This window comes from Canis lupus, chromosome 3 (genome assembly GCF_011100685.1).
Source record: "Canis lupus familiaris isolate Mischka breed German Shepherd chromosome 3, alternate assembly UU_Cfam_GSD_1.0, whole genome shotgun sequence".
Taxonomy (NCBI): Eukaryota; Metazoa; Chordata; class Mammalia; order Carnivora; family Canidae; genus Canis; species Canis lupus.
The window spans coordinates 7074771-7096119 of record NC_049224.1 but is presented as its reverse complement, the minus strand read 5'-3'; positions in this window follow the sequence as shown (position 1 = coordinate 7096119).

Sequence of the window (21349 nt, the reverse complement as noted above, 5' to 3'; positions counted from 1 at the left end):
GGGAGAAATAAAGAAGCTGGAACAGGGGAATGGCTTTCTAGGTTCTCTTACATATATTTTTCATAGAGTCTTCAGGAACTCTGCAGGGTAATAACTTCCTTTTCTGTTAGACAGCCTTATACATTTAGAAATATTGTTTTGTATAAGCATTAAAGTGTAAAATTGAAAGATGTTTGAGTTCACGTACGTAATGATTTCATTGACTACACAGTGTCCTTAGGTTCATACCAAAACCACTTCTGGTTTCAATTTTCTTATCACATGAGGAAGTTGGATTATAAACCTCCCCTAAACCCCTTTTTAGCTCCACCATTCCCCAGAGCCAAACAAACTTTAGCTCAGATTATTTTTTTAAAAAAGGCTACATAGCTAAAATGCTTCAATTTTATTGGCCCCTTGTGTCCAATGCTTACAATTATCTTAATGATTGAGATAGTCATCAGTTATCTAAATGATTAGGGCAGTAATACAATTTTATAATAGTAACTAGATCTGATAAAAATATATATATTTTTTTAATTTAAAAATATATAAATATGTATATTTATATATCTATTTGGTTGAGATGACCAGACTATTAACTGGGTCATTATACACAGAAATAATGACAGATTTTTAGGGCTCAACTATCTTTCAAAAAGTAACATAGTGCATTTTTATGATTCTGGAAATGGAGACTGATAAACACAAGTCAGGAAACATCTATTCAGTATATGTGCTACATAAAAACAGTGTCAGAATAATTTTCTTGAAACTTATGAGATGATGTACAGAAATTGTGATTGATGTGAACATTTCAGTGGTGAGTTGTGCTCCTACAAAGGAATTAGTAACAGACTCATTTTACCAGTTTGGCTCATCCCCTTTTACCGATTGTAGCAATGATTAGCTTTAAATCTCTGAGCGAATTTCAAGTCAACTTTCTGTCTGCTTCAGGGCTTATTCTCATTTTTAAAAATAAAATGCAGTCAAAACTTTAAGGTCTTGAGACTGGTCGAAGGATTTTGACTGTCCTTTCATTTTTTTTTTCCATTCATATGTTTCACCACATTTAAATATCACTCACACTGCTTTCCTCCCCCAGTTGAAAGCAGAATTATTCCCATCTCTGCTTCTCACTTTCTTTGTCTCTCGCTCTCACCTGTCTCATGGAGACTGTTAGCAAATGTAATTGTCTACATCTTCAAAATATATCCTGAATGATTTAATTCCTTGCTGCTTTTTTTCCTGATTATCTCACTGGGATTATTCTAATATTCTAGACTAGTTAGAGTCTACTTGTTTTGTTTTCACTTATCCCCTCCATTGTTAAATATCCACTTAGGAACCAGATCATGAACTATAACATAATCCAGATTATGTTTTTTTTCTCAAGACCTCATAGTGCCTCACATTTTTCTTGAATTAAGGAATTGTTGTTAAAGAATTTTTGCTTTTCAAGGAATTATTAAAAAGATTAATCTGTTTTAATATGTTTAAATTAAAACACAGTTTCAAAGACCTAGTCAAAGATCAACCAACTTGTTTGTTTAATAATTGACTAAAGGATTATTTCTGGGACAAATTGCTGTACAGAAAGGCTTGAGTTCAGTAAAATCAAATGCTTTGTTGAATCTACCTAAACATCTTCAAAAGTAAACTCATTGCTCATATTTACTATTGCTCCCTTTACAATGTGTTTTTTGTTTGTTTGTTTTTAAAGATTTTATTTATTTATTCGTGATAGACACACACAGAGAGAGAGAGAGAATGAGAGAGAGAGGCAGAGACACAGGCAGAGGGAGAAGCAGGCTCCATGCAGGGAGCCCGATGTGGGACTCGATCCCGGGACTCAAGGATCGCACCCTGGACCAAAGGTAGATGCTCAACCGCTGAGCCACCCAGGCGTCTCATACAATGTTTTATTTTTCCGTAGCAAGTGTTATACCCAGATACCAAGTTGAGGAAATAGACTACACAGCAATACAGTGTAATATATTAGGAAATAAATTAATGATATTCTAAATACCTCAACAAGATACTATTACTAAATTACTCTAGGCAGTGGGGGAATTTAAAAATAATATGAACTTATATATGAGAGTTGCTTTTACATAAAATTATCTAGATTGGGTAAATATTTTCCTTAAGAGCAAACATAAACATGTTCTTTGCCTAAATCAAGACATATTCACGTACTGAACTTATTTTTGCCAATCTTTAAGTTGGGTAATTGAGTTTAAATTGAATCACATATACCACCCGTTAAATCATAATGGTCATTCTGTAGTGTATTTTAGCCCTTAGATTAAAACCTCAAATGACCTGTAGACTCATCGAATTACTCATAACACTGTATGCAATACAGTAAAAATGGTGCTGTGCCTTGATGCTCTTTCATTATCCAGGAATGGATTCCTTTGTTCTTCCTTCACAATCTGTTTTCTCTGTGCTTTTTGACTTTGTTCTGTAAGAGCATAGTCTCTCAGATTTAAGTGAGCTCCTGGGTGGATTTAAGAGACTGCACCATGAGGTCTCTCCCTTGGAAGTATTTCCAGAATGTATGATCTGAATTATTGGAAATATATAGTGAAAATCTAAGTTTCGTAAATCTACTCCCGTACCTTATACACATAATGGTGAACAAAAGTAGAAAGATACACATACACACAAATGACAGAGAGTATGAAAATGTAAATTTACTGAAAATGAAATATACTTGTATCAGAACCTTTTAGAATGGTTTGTTAGAACAATTTTTTTCTTCCTTGTCAACCAAATTTATTTTCTAGTGCCATTTTCCTGGTGAAAATTGCAATTACCAAAACACGAACACTTCATATGTGCAGAGAATTTCATCTCCAAAATGTAATTATTTCTGTTAATCCTTAGTTGTTCTACCCATTTTCACAGTATATTTAAATATATGAATGTTGTATTTATAAAGCCTAGTTACTATATTTATATCCTTTGAATATGTGAAACATCTGAACTTTATTTTTTTTTTTTTTGAGTTGACATTCTGGTTTCAAGTAAACACACAGACACACAACTTCTTACACATTTTGTTAAGCTTTTATATTTTTGATTAAGTTTTTCTAATATATTTTCATTGTTTCTAGTACTGTCAGTAATGACAAGTGCAATGTCATAAGCAGATCACTTGTACATGCATCTTGGTATCACTTGTTCAACTGTATCCATATGTCTTTTCATTATTTTAAAAAATGTTTCCTTATGCCTACTGTTTGCTAGAAAATGTGCCAGATGCTATGTATATAAGACAGCTCTGGTTTTTGCCCTCATATATTTGGTTTTTCATTTGTGTGAAAGACATGGAATTAGCAATTGCATACATAAAGAATAATAAGTGATATGATATAAAAATTATACAGTGTCACCAGAAAGCATAATAGTAACTCACTTAGTCTTATAGGACATTTGAAATTTTAAGCTGAGGCCTAAAATATCCTAGAGTATGACCAATATAACTTAATAGATGATGTTTATTTTACTTAGCATGTGTCAACTCCCAGCATTCTACATATCAGACATGTAGTAGGCAGACAAAAATCTTATGGAATAAAGGATGGATAAATAAGAGTTTGGCCAAGAGGTTTGGCGATGAGATAGATGCAGGGTTACAGAGAGAACAGAAAAATGAAGGAGTGAAAGTGAGGGAATACAGATGAAAAATGTTCATTACCAGGTGAACAATGAAGAGATGAAGCTAGAAAGGTAAATTATGGCTGATTCACAGAGGTTTGTAAGACAATCAGAAATCATTGAAATGATCTAAACAAAGGACTCCCATAATTACATCACCAAATTACATTTCAGAAAGATCACTCTGTTTGGTCAGTGGAGAATAGCTTGGAGGGACCAAATCTGGTAGAAGAGAAGATTTTGAGATGCTGTTATGATAGAGTCGAAGAGTTGGGTCATAGAATCTAAACTAGATAGTCAATAAGTGGAGGCAGGAGGAAGTGGAGAAATGAACTGAATGTTCTTCTGAGTCAAAAAGAGCATGTAGGGGTAATTGACCAATGGTTTAGAGGGAAGCATTGCTATTATTCTAGATTAATTAGGAGTTAGTATGTAGGTTTAATTATTTTTTAGGAAATTGAGAATAAATGTATGATCCTGTGTCAGTACCTACAGAGAATTACTGATGCTATGCATGTACTGAATTTCTTTAAAGTAACCAGGGTGCAAAATAAGCTTTGCTATCTTATCTTTTCTTTCTAAATAGCAAAAGAAGGAAGTAGATTCATCAACATGTTAAGCTAGCACTGTTCAAAATTAAAGTTGATGAGAAATGACTTACATCCAGTCTCTCTCCATGGACTCATCACATCTAGGCCAAACAGTTTGAGAGCAAGTGGAGGACTATTTTCATGTAGAATTGTTCTCTTAGGGCAAATACAAGTTCCTGCATATTTTGTGATGCACAATGATGCAATATTTATAATATTTCCACCTTTATCTTAATCCCAGGCCAAATATATATACTTCTTGGCTCTTTTATAGGACGGACTTCTTTTCATTTAGATGAAAAGCCTGGGTGGCTCAGTGGTTGAGCGTCTGCCTTTGACGCAGATCCTGATCCTGGGGTCCTGGAATCGAGTTCCACATCGAGCTCCCTGCACGGAGCCTACTTTTCCTTCTGCCTGTATATCTGCCCCTCTCTCTGTGTCTCTCATGAATAAATAAATAAAGTCTTAAAAAAATGAAAAGAAATTCTATTATATTATGTATTCAAGAAAAAAATCAATTTACAAAGATATTTTGTGGTTCAAAAATTATTGATATAATAGGGAACCAAAGATACCTATTCTTCAATAAAATTAAATGAGACCATTTCACCTCCCAGCCAGTCTTGCTTTTGACAAATAGGTAAAATCAATTTAGATGGACATCGCTATCATATCTAGCTATTCATTGTTCTCCAAGAGAAAATAAAATGAGATAAATGATTTCCGAGATAAATTACTTCTATCTCTTTAAAAAAAAAACAAGAATTATAGGATAAATATTTACATTCAACAGCTTCAGGTAATTGAATATTATAGAGAAATTTACTTAATTTTCTTCAAAATGAGCAAAAGTTCAGGAATGTAAATTCCTATTTTGCTAGGGAGAAAATGGACTATTTTGTTGAGAAATCAATTCCAAAGATTTAGTTACCGTGAGAATGAAGATTCTGAAACAAAGGAGATGTAGAAAAAAACCTGCTTAGCATTGTCAAAACAGAATGAATTGTATAAATGTACAGTCTATTGGGGAAGCAGGGAATGATTTTTCTGGCTATGTCCACAGGGATCTGAGCTTACTATACTAAATTATTCCTCATTATCACTTTCAGTTTACCATACAATTCTTCCAAATTTTATATGGCATAGAACAAAATGAGTGAAGTCAGTGAGAGGCCAATATAGAAACTTCTAGATAAACTTAGACAAGATACAGTCTATTTTATTATATTCTGATACACACACACACACACACACACACATATTTGATGATGATCTTTACCTGTTCTTAAAATATTACTTGTTGTCATAATCATAAGGAAAAGGTTGAATTAGTCAATATTAGTCTCACATCTAAGAAAAATGTGTCTTTAGCTTTAGATCATTTCTTCTATAAGTTAATTAGCTTCACTGTTAGCCTGATACATGACTTAGCAATATTATATATGTGCCATTTCCCCCTTTTACTTCTGACAAAAGAAAATGATGATGTCAAAACTCCAATTCAACATGTAACTCCTAACATCTTTTTAAATTTAATTAAAATTAGGAACAATTAAAAATTCATTTCTTCACACTAGCCCAATTTCAAGTGCTCAATAGCCACATTTGCCTAGAAACTATATTATAGAAGATTTCCATCACTCTAGAAAGTTCTATTGGACAATGATGTCATTGAGTAACACTATTCAGCTATCTAATCCCTTCTAAAGAACTAGGTTATTATATTATCTTGGATATTTTCCAGTAGAGAAGCAACATGTTTTAAGAGAAGTTACCTTGGTGTTTAAAAATTCGGAATAAATTTTCACAAAGACAAAGACAAAGGTTACAGCTGTAGGTTAGATTCTCAGTCTGGTCTACAAAATCTATTTAACTCTAATAGTCACTGCACTGTATTAACCATCAACAGTAGGATTCTCAAGTCTCCCAGGCCTTAAAGGTTTTTTTGGCAGAGATCTAAGAAGTGAAACCATACATCCTCACTGGCAAATCTCTAAATTTAAAAGTATTTATACAAGGAAGCAGTGAATAATCCAATAAATAATTCAGTCAGATTAGATTTACAGATATTTACTAAGCTTAAATGTAACTGGTAGGAATGTAATTCCCTCAAAGCTCAGTGATTAAATTAGATTGCACTTCCAAAGATATACAATTATATCAACTCTTTCTGCTTCTCTATAATGTGACCTTTCCTTTCCCTAGCAAAAGTGGAATCTATTTTCTCTACCCTTGAGTTTGGGCTGTCTAGGACATCCAAGCCTTCCAGATTTACCCAGGAATGCTCTGGTTTTAGCATTGAAAGTCCTGTGGCCCAGGAAACAGCTTGGCCCCAGGCAAAGAGGGATGATCAGTGACCCTCACTATCCTTAGGATTCATTTTGAACAATAGAATGCAGCATAAGTATCTGTAACTCCTGAGGCTGGACTTTATGAGATCTATAACTTCTGCCTTCATTACTTGGAATGTTCTTCGACTTAGTCACTCTGCTGTGAGGAAACCAAAGAAGCAAAATTAGGAGGTCCACATGGAGGAGAACAAAGGCCCAGGCGAAGAAAATCAGCTGATCTCCCAACCAGCAACTACTCCAAACTGATAAGCTTGTAAAAGGCCTTTTTGGACATTTTGGACATTTATTATACTCCCAGATCATACCACATTAAGTAAAAATAAAAATCCCAGCTTAGTCTACCTATAGAATCATGAGAGATAGTCATGGTGGTTGTTTTAATCCTCCTAACCATGCGGATGGTTTATTATGTAGCAATGGATAATTGAAACAAGTGGCAAAAGGTCAGCAGGTCCTCAGAAGTAAATGTCTAAACATTAAACACTGTATGGTAGAAAATGGATTGGACAAAAATGGATTGGACGTGCAATCACTGTGCTGATTTCTAAGTTCCAGATCCTTGTATTTTAGCTCTGGGATTTTGAACAAATCAGTCTTATTTCTTCATGAATTAAATTGGGGATTACAATATCTTACAAAATCTTGCACATTTTCAGATAAGGTAACCACCTTAAACCACAGAGTTAGGGCAGCCCGAGTGGCTCAGTGGTTTAGCACCACCTTCAGCCCAGGGCATGACCCCAGGGTCCTGGGATCGAGTCCCACGTCAGGCTCCCTGCATGGAGCCTGCTTTACCTTCTGCCTGTGTCTCTGCCTGTCTCTCTGCGTCTCATGAATAAATAAAATAAATAAAATATTTTAAAAAAAACAACATAGAGTTCTGTGAGGATATAAGAAAATGTTACTATGTCAGTCATAGTTGGACAATCATTATACTATTATTAAAATGTGAATATAACAACATGTATATTTAGAATATGAATCTCATGAAAGAGGGGCAGCTTAGATGGAGGTGAAAGTTGCCACTGGTTTCCATAAAAGCTTATTAGTAAAACCTTAACTAAGGAAGAAAAGCAACACATCCTATTTCTAGCTTTGTCAAATATACTGATACTTTATACAATATCAAGATATATCCCTTCATGTTCACTGAGAACCCATAAAATTAATGTAGACCTCATGAGACTCCTCCACATTACATTTCACTGTGGATCTCACACTTAAGTATTTTAAAGTTTCAAGATTTACTTTGCTCTTAGCATTACATTCTCATTAGTTTTTCTGTTTTTTTTTTTTTTTTTTCCCTCATTTTTTCCCTGATATGGGAAATGTGAAAAGAGTAGCTCAGGTAAAGTAACATATAGCCTCTAGCTCCTATAATGATATAGGAAGTAATTCTCTTGCAAAGAGAATAGGGTCTTTGAAGAAAATAGTGAAAAAGGAGTGCTGTATATTAAAAAAAAATTAATGAGCATGAGATCTGAATTGTTTTCAGAAAAAAATGGTTAGTTTACAGAAATAGTGTATTATGAAAATTCTAATTCAAAATTTAGTAAACCCATGAAGAAAGGTTAACCATGTAACTTCCAGATCTCATATAGAAATGATGATAAAAACATCTCAACAAAGCCGCGATGCCTTTTGTTCCAGATTGCATTTCAGAACGTGGAAAAAAAATAAAGCTAATTTTTCCCAGGCAAAAATATTTTTATCCTTTTCATGGTTAGTATAATGCTGCTGCATTTTTAAACTTGTTATAGAGATCTGTTAAGTTTTACTGCTGAAATTGAGAAGGAAAATTATACACATGGGGTGTTTAACAGGTTTTGTGTCTAACAGCTTTGACACTATCCCACTGATTTTTGTCTCTGCCCTGATGGGTAGTCTTGAGAAGTGCCTGTTGTCTGGAGTCTAATGTCACAGCAATTAAATTCCCACAGGAAGCAGTAGCTTTAGGAGATGTGATTAGATTGGAGACACTGATGCTTGTTTTGATTTTGAAAATGCATCATCGATCAAGGCTACTGATTTCAGCAACTGCTCTTGCTGAGGGGAGGCGTGGGCTTAGCTTCTGCCTTTATATTTCACTGTGGGGAAAATGAAGTCTTCTCTGCCTGTCAAGCCTTTACTCTGATACAAGGCCAATGCCTTTAGCAGATAATCCCCCAAATGTCAAATAACCTTTATTTCCCAGAGGTCATGTTGATCTTTTTCTTCTCATTCTGACCTCAGAACAGACCTATTCATTTTACATCTGACATCAGACCATGAGAAAACAGAGTAAGTTTTAGCATTTTTTTTCCAGGGCTTGTTGGGGATGCTTTTTGTTGTTGCTGTCATTGTTCTCCCCAACCCCACCCCCAGCCACCAAAGGAATGTGTTGTGTGTGTGTCCATGTGCATATGTATGTGTGTGATTATTGTTCAAGGCATATCAGAGAAATTTGAAGCACTTCATTTAAGTCAACTAATTTTTAGAAACAGAAGAAAACATCATCTATAGGAGTAGTCTCCAAATGAAACTAATTAATCAGAAAATTTCTAGTCAATAGGCAAGACTTTCTCTAACCACAATTTTGGAGCAGATTCCTCTCTTCCATGATTATCAACACTAAATCCCATAAGATATTCTTCGAAGGCCCTACACATCTGAAAATTAAGTTAGATAATTCCACTCATAAGATTGAATGTAAGTCTATTCACATGCATTCAAAACTGCCCCCTAATAGAGGTGACTGTATCATATATTGACATTTAATTGTCAGAGTAGCATATAAATGAATATGCATGTACTATGAATTGTGGAATCAAATAATTATTTGACCAATTATGTAAGTTTACCGATCCATACTATTGAAGATCCCTTAGCTCTCTCCTAAAATACCCTCAAAATTACTATTTTTTATTTCAACTTCCAAATTATCCTAAGATTGATGTTTGTCTCAATATTATGTCAACATTATTTTGGAAAGAAAATCTCAAGAAGCGGGATCCCTGGGTGGCTCAGCAGTTTAGCGCCTGCCTTTGGCCCGGGGTGTGATCCTGGAGATCCTTGCGTGGGGCCTGCTTCTCCCTCGGCCTGTGTCTCTGCTTCTGTGTGTGTGTGTGTGTGTGTGTGTGTGTGTGTGTGTGTGTCTCATGAATAAATGAATAAGATCTTTAAAAAAAATCTCAAGAAGTTAAAAACTCAATTTTTTTTGTTATTTCCATGGTTAAGAATGTTGGAGAAAAGCACTAGTTTAAAATAAGTCAGACCTTCCTAAAATTATTTATTTTGCATTAAAATATATTTTCTTCCATATATGAAAACTACTTTTCAAAGAAAAAGAATAATGCACTTTTAAAATGAATATAATAAATGATTAAGCTACAAATGAATATCATACAATAATTAAGCTTCAATAACTGACCCCCCCATCAAATTCTGTGTTTTGAGAAAATATACATAATCTTGTTAATCCTCAATTGCTTTACCTGAAAATGGTATTATAATACTTAATTCACAAGGTTGTTTGAGGATAATTATATCTATATAATCAGTGAGTGGTATATATGATATATATATCATTATATATAATATAATGATATATATATCAGTGAGTCACTGTAACTGAGTGAATGAATGGTACATAGTAAAAAGGCAGTAAATATTAGTGACTGCTAAGCTAGCTGCTGAAATATGATCTTTAAGGTATCGTATCTGTAAATATTACTTAGCTATGAGAACTAATCTTTGGTCTTTCGTTCATAAATGTTTTCTTGGGTGCCAACTCTGAATGAGCAATGTGCTAGGAGTTTAGATTACAAACTAAGATAAGACAGATTAGGAACCAAGAGTTTGGAATGGGAGAAAGAACGGTGCATGCACACACACACAGCAGTGGACAGCTTCGGTACATGTTGTGGCAACATTAAGGAAGAACACCCACGGTGACCTGGGCCCCTAACCCTTTCTCGACAAATGATAACAACTAATGACACAGAGGATAAAGAGGTATGGCTCATGGTGCCTGACTTGGAACTATGATCAAAACACAGAACTATTGGCATGACCACATGCCCAGAGGTGCAAATAGCATAGTACAGGGCTGTAACTAAATGCAATGGATGAGAGTTAGAAAGGTAGGCAAGGGAAGGGTCAGTCACTGAGCACCTTGAATGTTCTAAGATGCTTGGACATTATCGTCTGGATGACAGGTGGCTGGTAAGCAGCTAAGAGATGTCCTGAACGTTTGCATTTTAAACAGACCATTCTAACAATAGTGGGATATATGCATTTACCTAGGGCCTCTGTGAAGGATTTCTTAATCTTTGTAGCAGAAGATAATTTAGATAAAGAACTTCTCAGAGAGGTTGAACTAGTAGATCAGGCTTATTGTTTTGAAGGGATCTAATACAGATACCGCTTTTCCCGTAGTACGTATACCATGAATGGTCCTCCTACCCATCGGATACTATTACTACTTCACCTCAAACCACCTCCATAATAAACTGGTTTCAGGGATGCCACTACAAGAAAACTGAGGGGTTTTTGTTTTTCGTTTGTTTGTTTGTGTTTTAAATTTCTTAGACACTTTTGAAGTGCATTGATATTTCTCTATTTAAACCTAAATCAGCGGGGCAGGAGAACTAGGCTGCACTTAGAGACAACTACTACCGGAATGGGGAGGGTTTCTTCTGTGGCTTCTCTGTTACTTTACAGCCACAGCTGACCTCAGGGATCAGATTTTAAGAGCAAAGGAAGATGAGAATGTTCCATTTCTGCTGGTTAGTAATAAATCAGATTTAGAAGATAAAAAAGAAAGTTTCTATAGAAGAGGTAAAGATCAGAGCTTATCAATGTAATGTTAGCTATGTGGAAACATCTGCCAAAATGTGAGCTAGTTTGACAAACTATTTTTTGATTTAATGAGAAAAGTGAAGCAAGAAATTGGAAGACCTCTGAAATAGAATTTACTATGGCTCTGATTATGTATACGTGAGATGTGCCTGGCCCAGCCAGCTGGGTTCACACGGTTTGTACCTTCAATACATCTGAGGGGCCTACTCTCTGCATTTGGAAAATGCTCACGCTAGTGGTTCAGTCCACCTTCCAGGTTCCCAGGCTCAGGGTTCCCTAGATCAACTTTTCCTTTATGCATTGGACCCCAACACTCCTTGCATTTCTGGGTCAGTTTTGCCTTCACCTGCTGGCTTACTCAGTCTCCAGGCCTTCCCAGTTGTCACTGCCCCATGAATCTGGTCTCAATATTCTAGAGAATACTGTTTATAATGATGTTACATATGCACACAAATATAAATATGCATGAAATTTGTAAACAATAAAAGTCCCAACTAGAGAAGAAAAAGACTAAAGATTTTTTTTTAAAGATTTTATTTAGTTATTTGAGGGAGAAAGAGAGAGACAGTGAGAGAACACAAGCAGTAGAGAGGGAGAAGCAGGTTCCCTGCTGAGCAGGGAGCCCAGCCCGGCTGTGGGGCCCTATCCGAGACCCCTGAGATCATGACCTGGGTGGAAGGCAGCCTCTTAACCGACTGAGACACCCAGGTGCCCAAGACTAAAGATTTTGTGCCGTGAGAATAATAAGTAAATAAATAAGGTGACGTGAGTTGGTAATTGAAATCATTAAGGTTGCACTGATATTGAAAATGAGACTCATTTGTCAAAAACACATTAAAGAAGTCATTTTAGTAAAAAAAAAGTCATTTTAGCATGTGGATATGATGTCAAATTTTGATCAATGCAAAACATTTATTTTTTTACCCACTCAGTATACGTTAGTTTCTAGTGATGTTCGTCATATATCAGGCTGAACAGAATAGTTGGAGATAAGAAAGAGAGCTTAATGATCTCAGGATTAATGATTTTAGGATTCTGTGAGAACTTTACCTCTTGGGTTTAATAGAAAGGTCAAGACATAAAACACTTATATCAAAGTCTGCATACAATCTTGAAATAATAACAAGGTAAATTGTGTGATATTCTTGAATATTTCATCTATTATTAAAAAGATATTCAGTAATACTACAGGCATCATTTGTGGTATTGATTTGACTATTTCAAACTGAATAATTTATTTCACAGTATCATTTATCTAATATATGCTGTTGCAAAAGATGCTGCAACATCATACACACACGTATGTGTTTAAATAAACATATATAGACATATACATATATACATAGCCAATATATATGCATAATCAATACATATATATAAACATACTCAATTATGTGTATTTTTATATATATGTATACATACCCAAGAATATTGGCAGTTTTTTTCAAATAATGGGTATTTTCAAATGAGGGTATTCTATAAAAAATTAAAACCTTTTAAAAGAAATACTTAACTGGGGCTTCATAATAGGATGAAGAGGAAACAAAAGTATTTTGAAACTACTGGATTGTTCCTCATAAAATGGGAGTATTGATGTTATTCAGATATAGTAGGAGGTTTATCTACTCCAGTTTATGAGAGCATATTACAAAGGCAGTGACCCATTTATTAGCAAATAAATAGTGTACATTTGCAGACCTAGGCGAATTTCATTATGTTGACTACTCAAGTAACTAATGCAAAAACAAAATTATTATTTTTTTCTGGGCATATAGAGACAACTGATTCAAATAAATGATTTGAAATCATAAAAAACAGTTGCTGGTTGAAAATATATCTCTTCATGTGGCTTTTTTTTGGTGGTTTTTTTTTTTGTATTGACATTTTAGGTGATGTTAATTTCCATTTAAATGTAATAGTTCTAAAAATGTATGTCATGCTCTGCATCAAAGTTCAGATAGAAAGAGGAGGGAAGGAGGAAGAAGAATGGGAGGAAAAAGGAAAGAAGGAATGAGAGAGTGAGAAAGGAGAGAGAAATGGAAAGAAAAACAAAAAAAAATAAACTATGAAAACGACATTTTCCAATAAATAACGTTTAATTGCAATGCACTTGTTTTCAAGTGAGTACTGTATCACAGAAAAAAATACTGTAAGCTTAAGTACAGTCTCAGGATTGTCAGGAAAACTGATTAATTTTGCTCCCATTCCCATTTTCTCAACAATCTTTGTCTTCAGAGTGGATAAATGCAGTGTCACTCTGGGTTCGCTTGGCAATCTTAAAATTGTCACAAGAATGGATTGGGTGCCGTTTTCTCTTCTTGTTACAATCTTTGTCATGAGCTCTCACAGACCTTTTAATGCTTGATATGCTCTCATTCTCATTACATATTCTCATTCCCATAACAAAGATTATAATGAAAGAAGAAAATGTCATAAAATTAATCCATTCTCATAACAGTCTGTAACGAGGGCAGAAAATTGAGCAAAATTAATCCGTTCTCATAACAATCTGAAGATTGTAATGAGAACAGAAAATGGCATGAAATTTATCCTTCTTTTGACAATCTTTAAATTGTAACAGGGCAGGAATGGGATACAAGATTAACAAGCCCTTGGGACAAAGGCTCTAACTAGAACTGAAAATCATACAAAATTAATTTGGTTATGTGTGTGTGTATGTGCGGGTGTGTGTTTGAGAAAGGCCTGGAAGCCTGAAATTGTAATGCCTGATTCCATTGGGGTACCATATTAAAATCAGTACCTATTTTAATTTGCCTTTAAATGCTAAAGCCTGACACCTTTGCTAAGATAGTGAATTAAAACAAATATGGATGTTCACTCTTCAAGTAGATCCTGAGGGCAAAACTGTTTTAGTAAGTAGGATAGTAAAGAAAGTGGAATTTGCTATTGAATTCATGAATTTATGAATAACCCATTTGTTATCCAACAACTTTGATTTGAAAATCTTCTTTTAAAATGAACAACACAGTAGATGTAGCCTAATGTTGAGCAACAGTTGTGTGAAAATTAATTTTAATTCATTTTTATGCACAACTGACCCACGTGCTTTTATGTATGCAAACTACACTGGCTCATTTCCACTAGCATATGTGTTCAAATATCCAGATTTTTGGTTTACACTAACTTTTTTTTTATAGTTTGTCTATTGTATAATTTCTTCACTTAGTCACTTAACGAATTGAATTTATGATTGCCTTTCAGAACGTTTTCGTTTTAAATATCCTCAATTTCTGAAAGGAAACTAAGGTCAAACAACACTTGCATAGACTGCAAATCTATTCAAGCAGAACATGAACAGCTTTTTATTTGCTTTTATAATTGAAGTATAAACAATGTAATGAATTAATGTGCTAATTATTCTTACTTATGAGGGCACACATATTTGTGCATAGAATGGATTTTAAAAATACATATTTAGCACTTAAGTTAAAACATCCATTAGAAATGGATTTATGAATATATTCACACTTCATAAAAATTATCAACTTTTTTCCATGAGTACAGGACTTATTACAAACAGGCAGTAATTTCAATTGCTTAAACAACAGCCTGTCCTTTTAAAGGTGTATGTTAGGAACTAATAATGAGTGATAATAATATTAAATACTTCACAAAGTTTTATTTTTATAGCATCGAAATGAAAAGTCTCATTTATATTATTGGTTTCCCTCTTTTAAGACTGTACCTCCAATAACATTGGAGAAAATTGCAAGTATATCAGTGAAATTGCAATAGATTATCGGGATGCAAGCCTATTTTGTGGCATTTTCCTGATACTTTAAAAGGAAATATCTATTTGAAAACCCTCACGGTTATGTATAATGATATCACTGGTTGAAAATGCATTATTGAACATCAGTTGTCTTAAACATAAATGATAGCATTTCAATAAGTTGGAGGTATAGTTAGCATGTTTTAAAAATACCCTTTTTCTTAGTTGCACTATTAGGTTTTTCATATCCAGAGCCTAGCTATGAATGATTTGCTAAACTGTATCTTCTGTTTCTTCTGACAAGAAAATATATACAACTGTAACTACAATTAAGAGTGCTTTTCTGATAAAAATAAAATTAGAGTCTAGGTCAAGTACGTAAATCTGGACCTGGACATGGTCATGTGCCATATTTTGAGAACCATGCAAGGCCTGGGCTTAAATTGCCACCCATTTTTCTACATCCAGAAGAAAGATAAATATAGTGATTCATAGTACTTGTGAAACCTTCAGAAAGTAAACCTTTTTGCTTCATGGAAAAATGAGAAATTTGGGAGGTGGCACTTTTCATCATCAACAAAAGCTATTTTTGCAGACCAAAGAAGAAATGAAAAACTTTTCATTTATTTAGCTGTTCCTGGAAAGGTTGTAAAAGGTCCTATCATAAAAGACGAAAAGGAAGAGCTGTTCATAGAAAGCTTTTAAAGAACAAACATCATAAGCTCAGATTCATATGGTAGGTGGAATATTGTAGGAAGGTGCAGGGGGCAAAAGCACCAGGATGTGATCCCAGAAAGAGGAGCCTCTTCTCTGTACTTTTTCCATTGTTCCCACCTTTTATATACTTAGCTATAGGTATGTTCCAATTTAATGTACTATTCTGTGTGGAAATCCAGGTTTCAAAAAAATATATATGAGTGGAATTTCTCTTTTAAATTAGTTTTATTAAATAGTACACCGTGGTACAGTGTTACAGCGTATCCTCATCTAATTCCAAAGCAGTATTTGCCATTATCAAAATATGTTCATCATTCTTGGTAGGCTTTTTCAAATTGTACTGTTATTTTACACCTAAGTCTTTGTATCTGAAAGTATTGATGTGTATTACCAATATAACAATATTCTTTATTGTCTCTGTTTTACTGAAATAAAAATCGCCACATCTGACATGGGAAAAGTTGAATATTTTCATTTCATTATAACATAATCCTTTAAAAAAGCTTTCACATGACATATATGGAGAATGCTTTGTGTTCTTACCAATCATATGAGAGTTCCTTTGCAGTGTGAGAAACTCCAAGAGACTATAGTAATCACAGCGGCAGATGACATGGAGTCATGGTGAAGAAAAAAGGGACTTGTCAATACAGGGAGGAGTGGAAGGCAGAGACAGCACAGTGCAAGGAAAGGGTGGGCTGAGAATAGAAAATCTCCAGGTGACAGTGGTCATAAAGGATTTGTGGGCTTGATTAAAGTGTTTGTTCTGTACAGGTGATGAAAATATTTTCCTCTATGTCATCTACAAAATAGTGAATAAGTTATATGTTGCTCTCTAATTCACTTGTATAAACAGAATTTTGTTTGGGGAGCTTGAACAACTGAGGAAAGTGATATTAATGATACTGAGTCACACCTGTGAGGAATGGAGCAAGAGAGTTCATATCCGGTATTCAGTTAGTGGATAGAAATTTTACTGAAATAGAGATAATTAGTCGTGAGGTGTGGCTGCTTCTTTAGTAATGGTTATCCCTCCAAACTTTGTCAGTGTGGGAGTATAGACATGACCCAAGATAATGAGTAGATTATTTACGAGGTGATAGGGAGAACTTTCCATCCAATTTCTCAGAGACCTCTTACCATTGAAGTCACTCCAGCTCCTTCCTACATTTCGATCTTGCCAGGTGGGTCAGTCTCCAACTACCTTTGCAAATGGAAGGGGCCATTGTCTCCCGCCCTAGATATTCTTTATAAAACATTGATGTTAACTCTTACCGTGGAAGCTGTGTTTCCCAGGAAACACAGTTGCTTTTCTCTAGCATCAAACTATGGAGGAGTCTGTCCATCTGCCTCTCATTTTACTTTTGAAAATGATTCTGAAATGTCTGTAATCATTTTCATGTTTCTCAAGGACCTAATCTGCTAAAGCCTAAGTTCTAAGGCAGAAAATTGCTTTCTGATTATTATGTTAATTTTGCATTTCTTTTTTTTTTTTTTTCCCAACACCGTTTTGTCTCCCAATTTTGGTTACTTGACCACAGTGCCAGAAGTTTCCATTCATTGAATTTTTAGTTTATCCTGTTCTGTCCCAAATTTTTATTTTTATTTTTTCCTATTTACCAAGACCCCTCTTGAATTATATTTAGGTTTTATACTCCCCTGTTAACTCTCCAACTGAGATCTATAAACTTTAAAATTTATGTGTCAAATCCCTACATTTAAATTAAATACGATAAATCAAAACCCATTGAAGGTAGAGTAGTACACTCCCTCCCACCAAATAAAACCCAATGTAATATGTTCTGCCAGTGAAATGATCACAGTGGTTTATTTTAGCAACACTAAAATCATGAAGTGGTTCTGTGCGATGTCTTTAAGTCGTAGTATAGGTAATTTTCCCTTGGATTTCACTGATCATGTGCGACATTGCACTGATAATTCATTTTAATAAGAATGAGGCAGGTGACATACTGAGTCTAGCAAGCAACATGAATGGTGAGAAAATGCTTTGTTTAGACATAGAAGAAAAATACCACTTTATATGTAGGCATTTATTTAGCCTTTATTTTAGACGTTTTAACAATTGTATCCTGTCACTTCTGACAGCTGTTTCTTACAAGCAAAGCCTGTCTTAGAAACTATTCCTGAGTCCTAACAGCTCTGAGACTTTGTATAATGCTTTATAAAAGATAGGAAAATAAGCATGGGAACTAAACCTGGAATTAGGAGTGAGAAAGTCTCAGTTGGATGGAGGTGGGTCACACTTAAAAAAAAAATCAAAAGAAGGATCGTTTTTGAGTCTCCACATGTTTTCAGGTTCTGTTATAAAGCCAAAAGTATAACAAAAGCTTTTTTTTTTCCTTATTAGTAAAATAAAAATTGATTTTGCTAGCGGGTAGTTTTAAGGTAATTGTACTGAATAACATTCTAAAGTATATTTCTACTAATAACCAATAAAATTTATACTCCTTGGAGAACTATCATGAACATTATGACAAAATATTTTTCCAGAGCTTCATTTTAAAATCTACTAATCAACAAAGTAATAAAATGCTTATTTATTAACAAAACAAATGCATATGTACATATAAAGGAAATGTTCACACAATAATACAACATTCATTTATTTGATTTTTTAATATCTTTGAGATATTGATATCTTGAGATAATAAAAATTATTTTTTCTTATTCAGTAATGATTTCTGTGGAGTCAGTAAGTAAATTCCTCTCTGTTCTTCTAGGTACAATGGAAGTCCCATTTATTTCAGAGTTCAGAGTTATTTCCAGTGAATGAGAGAGAGTGAAAAAAGAAGAGAAGGAAACAGTGAGTTTAATGTTGAAACTTGTAATAAGTTGCACCTAGGAGTATAATCATGGTGAGATTTTGCATAAGCATCTATGATCTGCTCTAAGTAAGGGGGTTTAGATACTGCACATTAATTATAAAATAATTCAAATAGATGAGCATAAATGACTTCAAGGGGTAGTTTATTGTTTTCTATCTTGATTTGTATACTTTGGGAATTGAACAAAGGGAAGACGACCCATGACCAATGTTGACAGCTGGTCTCATTTATTGTTGATGCATACCCACATGGTTTTCAAAGTTTCATATTTATAAAACTATATGTAGTATGTTTCCTTCTGGGTAGTTCGTGTCTCCTCTTTCTTCAAAAATAGTCATTGTATAGCAGAGAAACTACTGTTGGATAACTTCCTATTTCTACACAAGTCTCTCTTACCCCCAAGCTGCCACTCTGCTGTAGTCCTTAACAGAAGGGTGAAAAGCCATGATGAAGAAAATACCCAGAATTTGGTCAGCATGTGGAGGCAATTTGCTTCTGTTTTGTTTCTGAAACACTATATAAGTGGGAGATTTTTTTGAAACATTTGATATTATTTCTTAAACACTATATAAGAACACTTTAAATTCTTAAATAATTTTCATAAAGTTTAAAATGTTCATAAAGTTTTAAAACAATGCTGGTATTGGTATCAAAGCATTAAAGGTGAATCTGATAATGAATCACACAAATTATTACACCTAATATTTATGGAGAAGGATCTTGGGGGTATGCACTTCAAAATCCACTATGTACTGCCTTTTTACTTTCTACCATAATATTTCTTTAAAGACTGTTAATCATTTTTAAAGAAAATGAATCTTCACTACTAAATTAATGTTTTAATGTTTAACTATTATATTCATGAACTGAGAATCAATGAAAAAATTAGAGAAATAATTTTATTTATGATTGCCTGAATTATTATGATTAATCATGTGAACTAGTTAATTTATACTGATTATAAGCAAAGGAATATCATAATGATAAACTGTAATATATCTTATTCATTATTTTACTTCCATGATATAGTCAAGAAAACATCTTTAAGAGGGAATTTTTATTTTAGCTTTTCCTTATAAAGCCTTCTCTATAGCTTTAGGTGCTCATATTTAACCTTCATGTTATAGTTGGCCCCAATAGCTTTTTCTATTAAAAATAAGTTTATTTAAAAAAAATAAAATAATTAAAAAAATAAGTTTATTTTTAAAATATGCAAATATAATATGTAAATATGTTTTAAAATTAAATAGTATATGCATATATAAAGTAAAAATGGTGTTGGTCAGAGATTCCATCAAAATTTTATTCAGTCATGCACATCATACATACATACATACATACATATGGTATATTTTGCTATTTTTCTTATTTTTCTCATTTAATGTCATGTGTAGAAAAATAAGGATTGAACATGAAAAAAAATTTGGAAAATTTGTTTGAGTTTTTTTTTTTTTTTTTTTAATAGGTTACTGTTCCAGTTCCTATCACTGCATAAGGATTGTCTCCAGAACCTAAAGGCTTAAAACAACATTAATTGTTTTGCTACTTCTCAGTTTCTTTGGGTTAGGAATCTGGGAATGTACTAGCAGCGTATCCTGGCTTCAGGTCTCTTTTGAAGTTGTAGTTAGATGGTGGATGGTGAGTGGAGAAGCTAGGGGATTTGCTAAGCATCTCCTTTTTCGTAGTTTCTGGGATTTGACCTCTCCGTCCTGGACCATCCTGTGAGTTCTCTCAGCACGGTGGCCTGAAGGCAGTTAGACTGCTTACATGACAGCTCAGAACTCCAATGTTAGTGCTCATATGATAAGTCAGAAGCTAAATCGCCTTTTATGATTAGCTTTGGAAGTCACAAAGCATCATTTCCATCCTATTCTTCTTAATGACACAGTCACAAATATGATTATCCTGTTTGCAAGTGGGGTGATCATCCATCCTGGTTTGCTTGGAGACTGTCCAGATAGCATGAAAATCCCACCTCCTGGGAACCCTTAGGACTGTTAGTCACCCTACTCTTAGTTAAAAGAAAAGTATTTAAGTTTAATAAATTCCATTAGTAAATTTCAGCTGTGTTTTACTTTATGGTTATTGATTTTAGAGCTCTGTATAGTCAACCTTTACCTTTATCAAACCATGAGGTCTCCAGTGTTATTATCTAGAAGAATGATCGTTTTTGCTTTAATTTGACTTTTAATCTATAATTACTTTTTGTGTTATGGTATAAAGGAGGAGGTAAGGTTCATTTTCTTCCATATAATTTATTTATTTATTTAATTTATTGAAAAGATCACTTTCCCCCAACCAATCTAGTGAGATATATATATATAGTATATATAGTTATATGTATAATAAATATATAGAATACTGATATAATAAATTCTAGTAATATACATTCTATATGTATAATACATATATATTATATACATCATATATATGCTATATTATATATATAAATATGTAATTTTTAAAATGATTCCCATTGTTGTAATTAGTGAAAATGTCTTGACCTATGATACTAAAAGACCTTCACCTTGTGCTCCTGTTTTTTAATATCACTTTGGTTGTTTTAGATCCTTTCCATTTCCATGTAGATTTTATAATCTACTTATTGATGAAGACATGTGTATATGT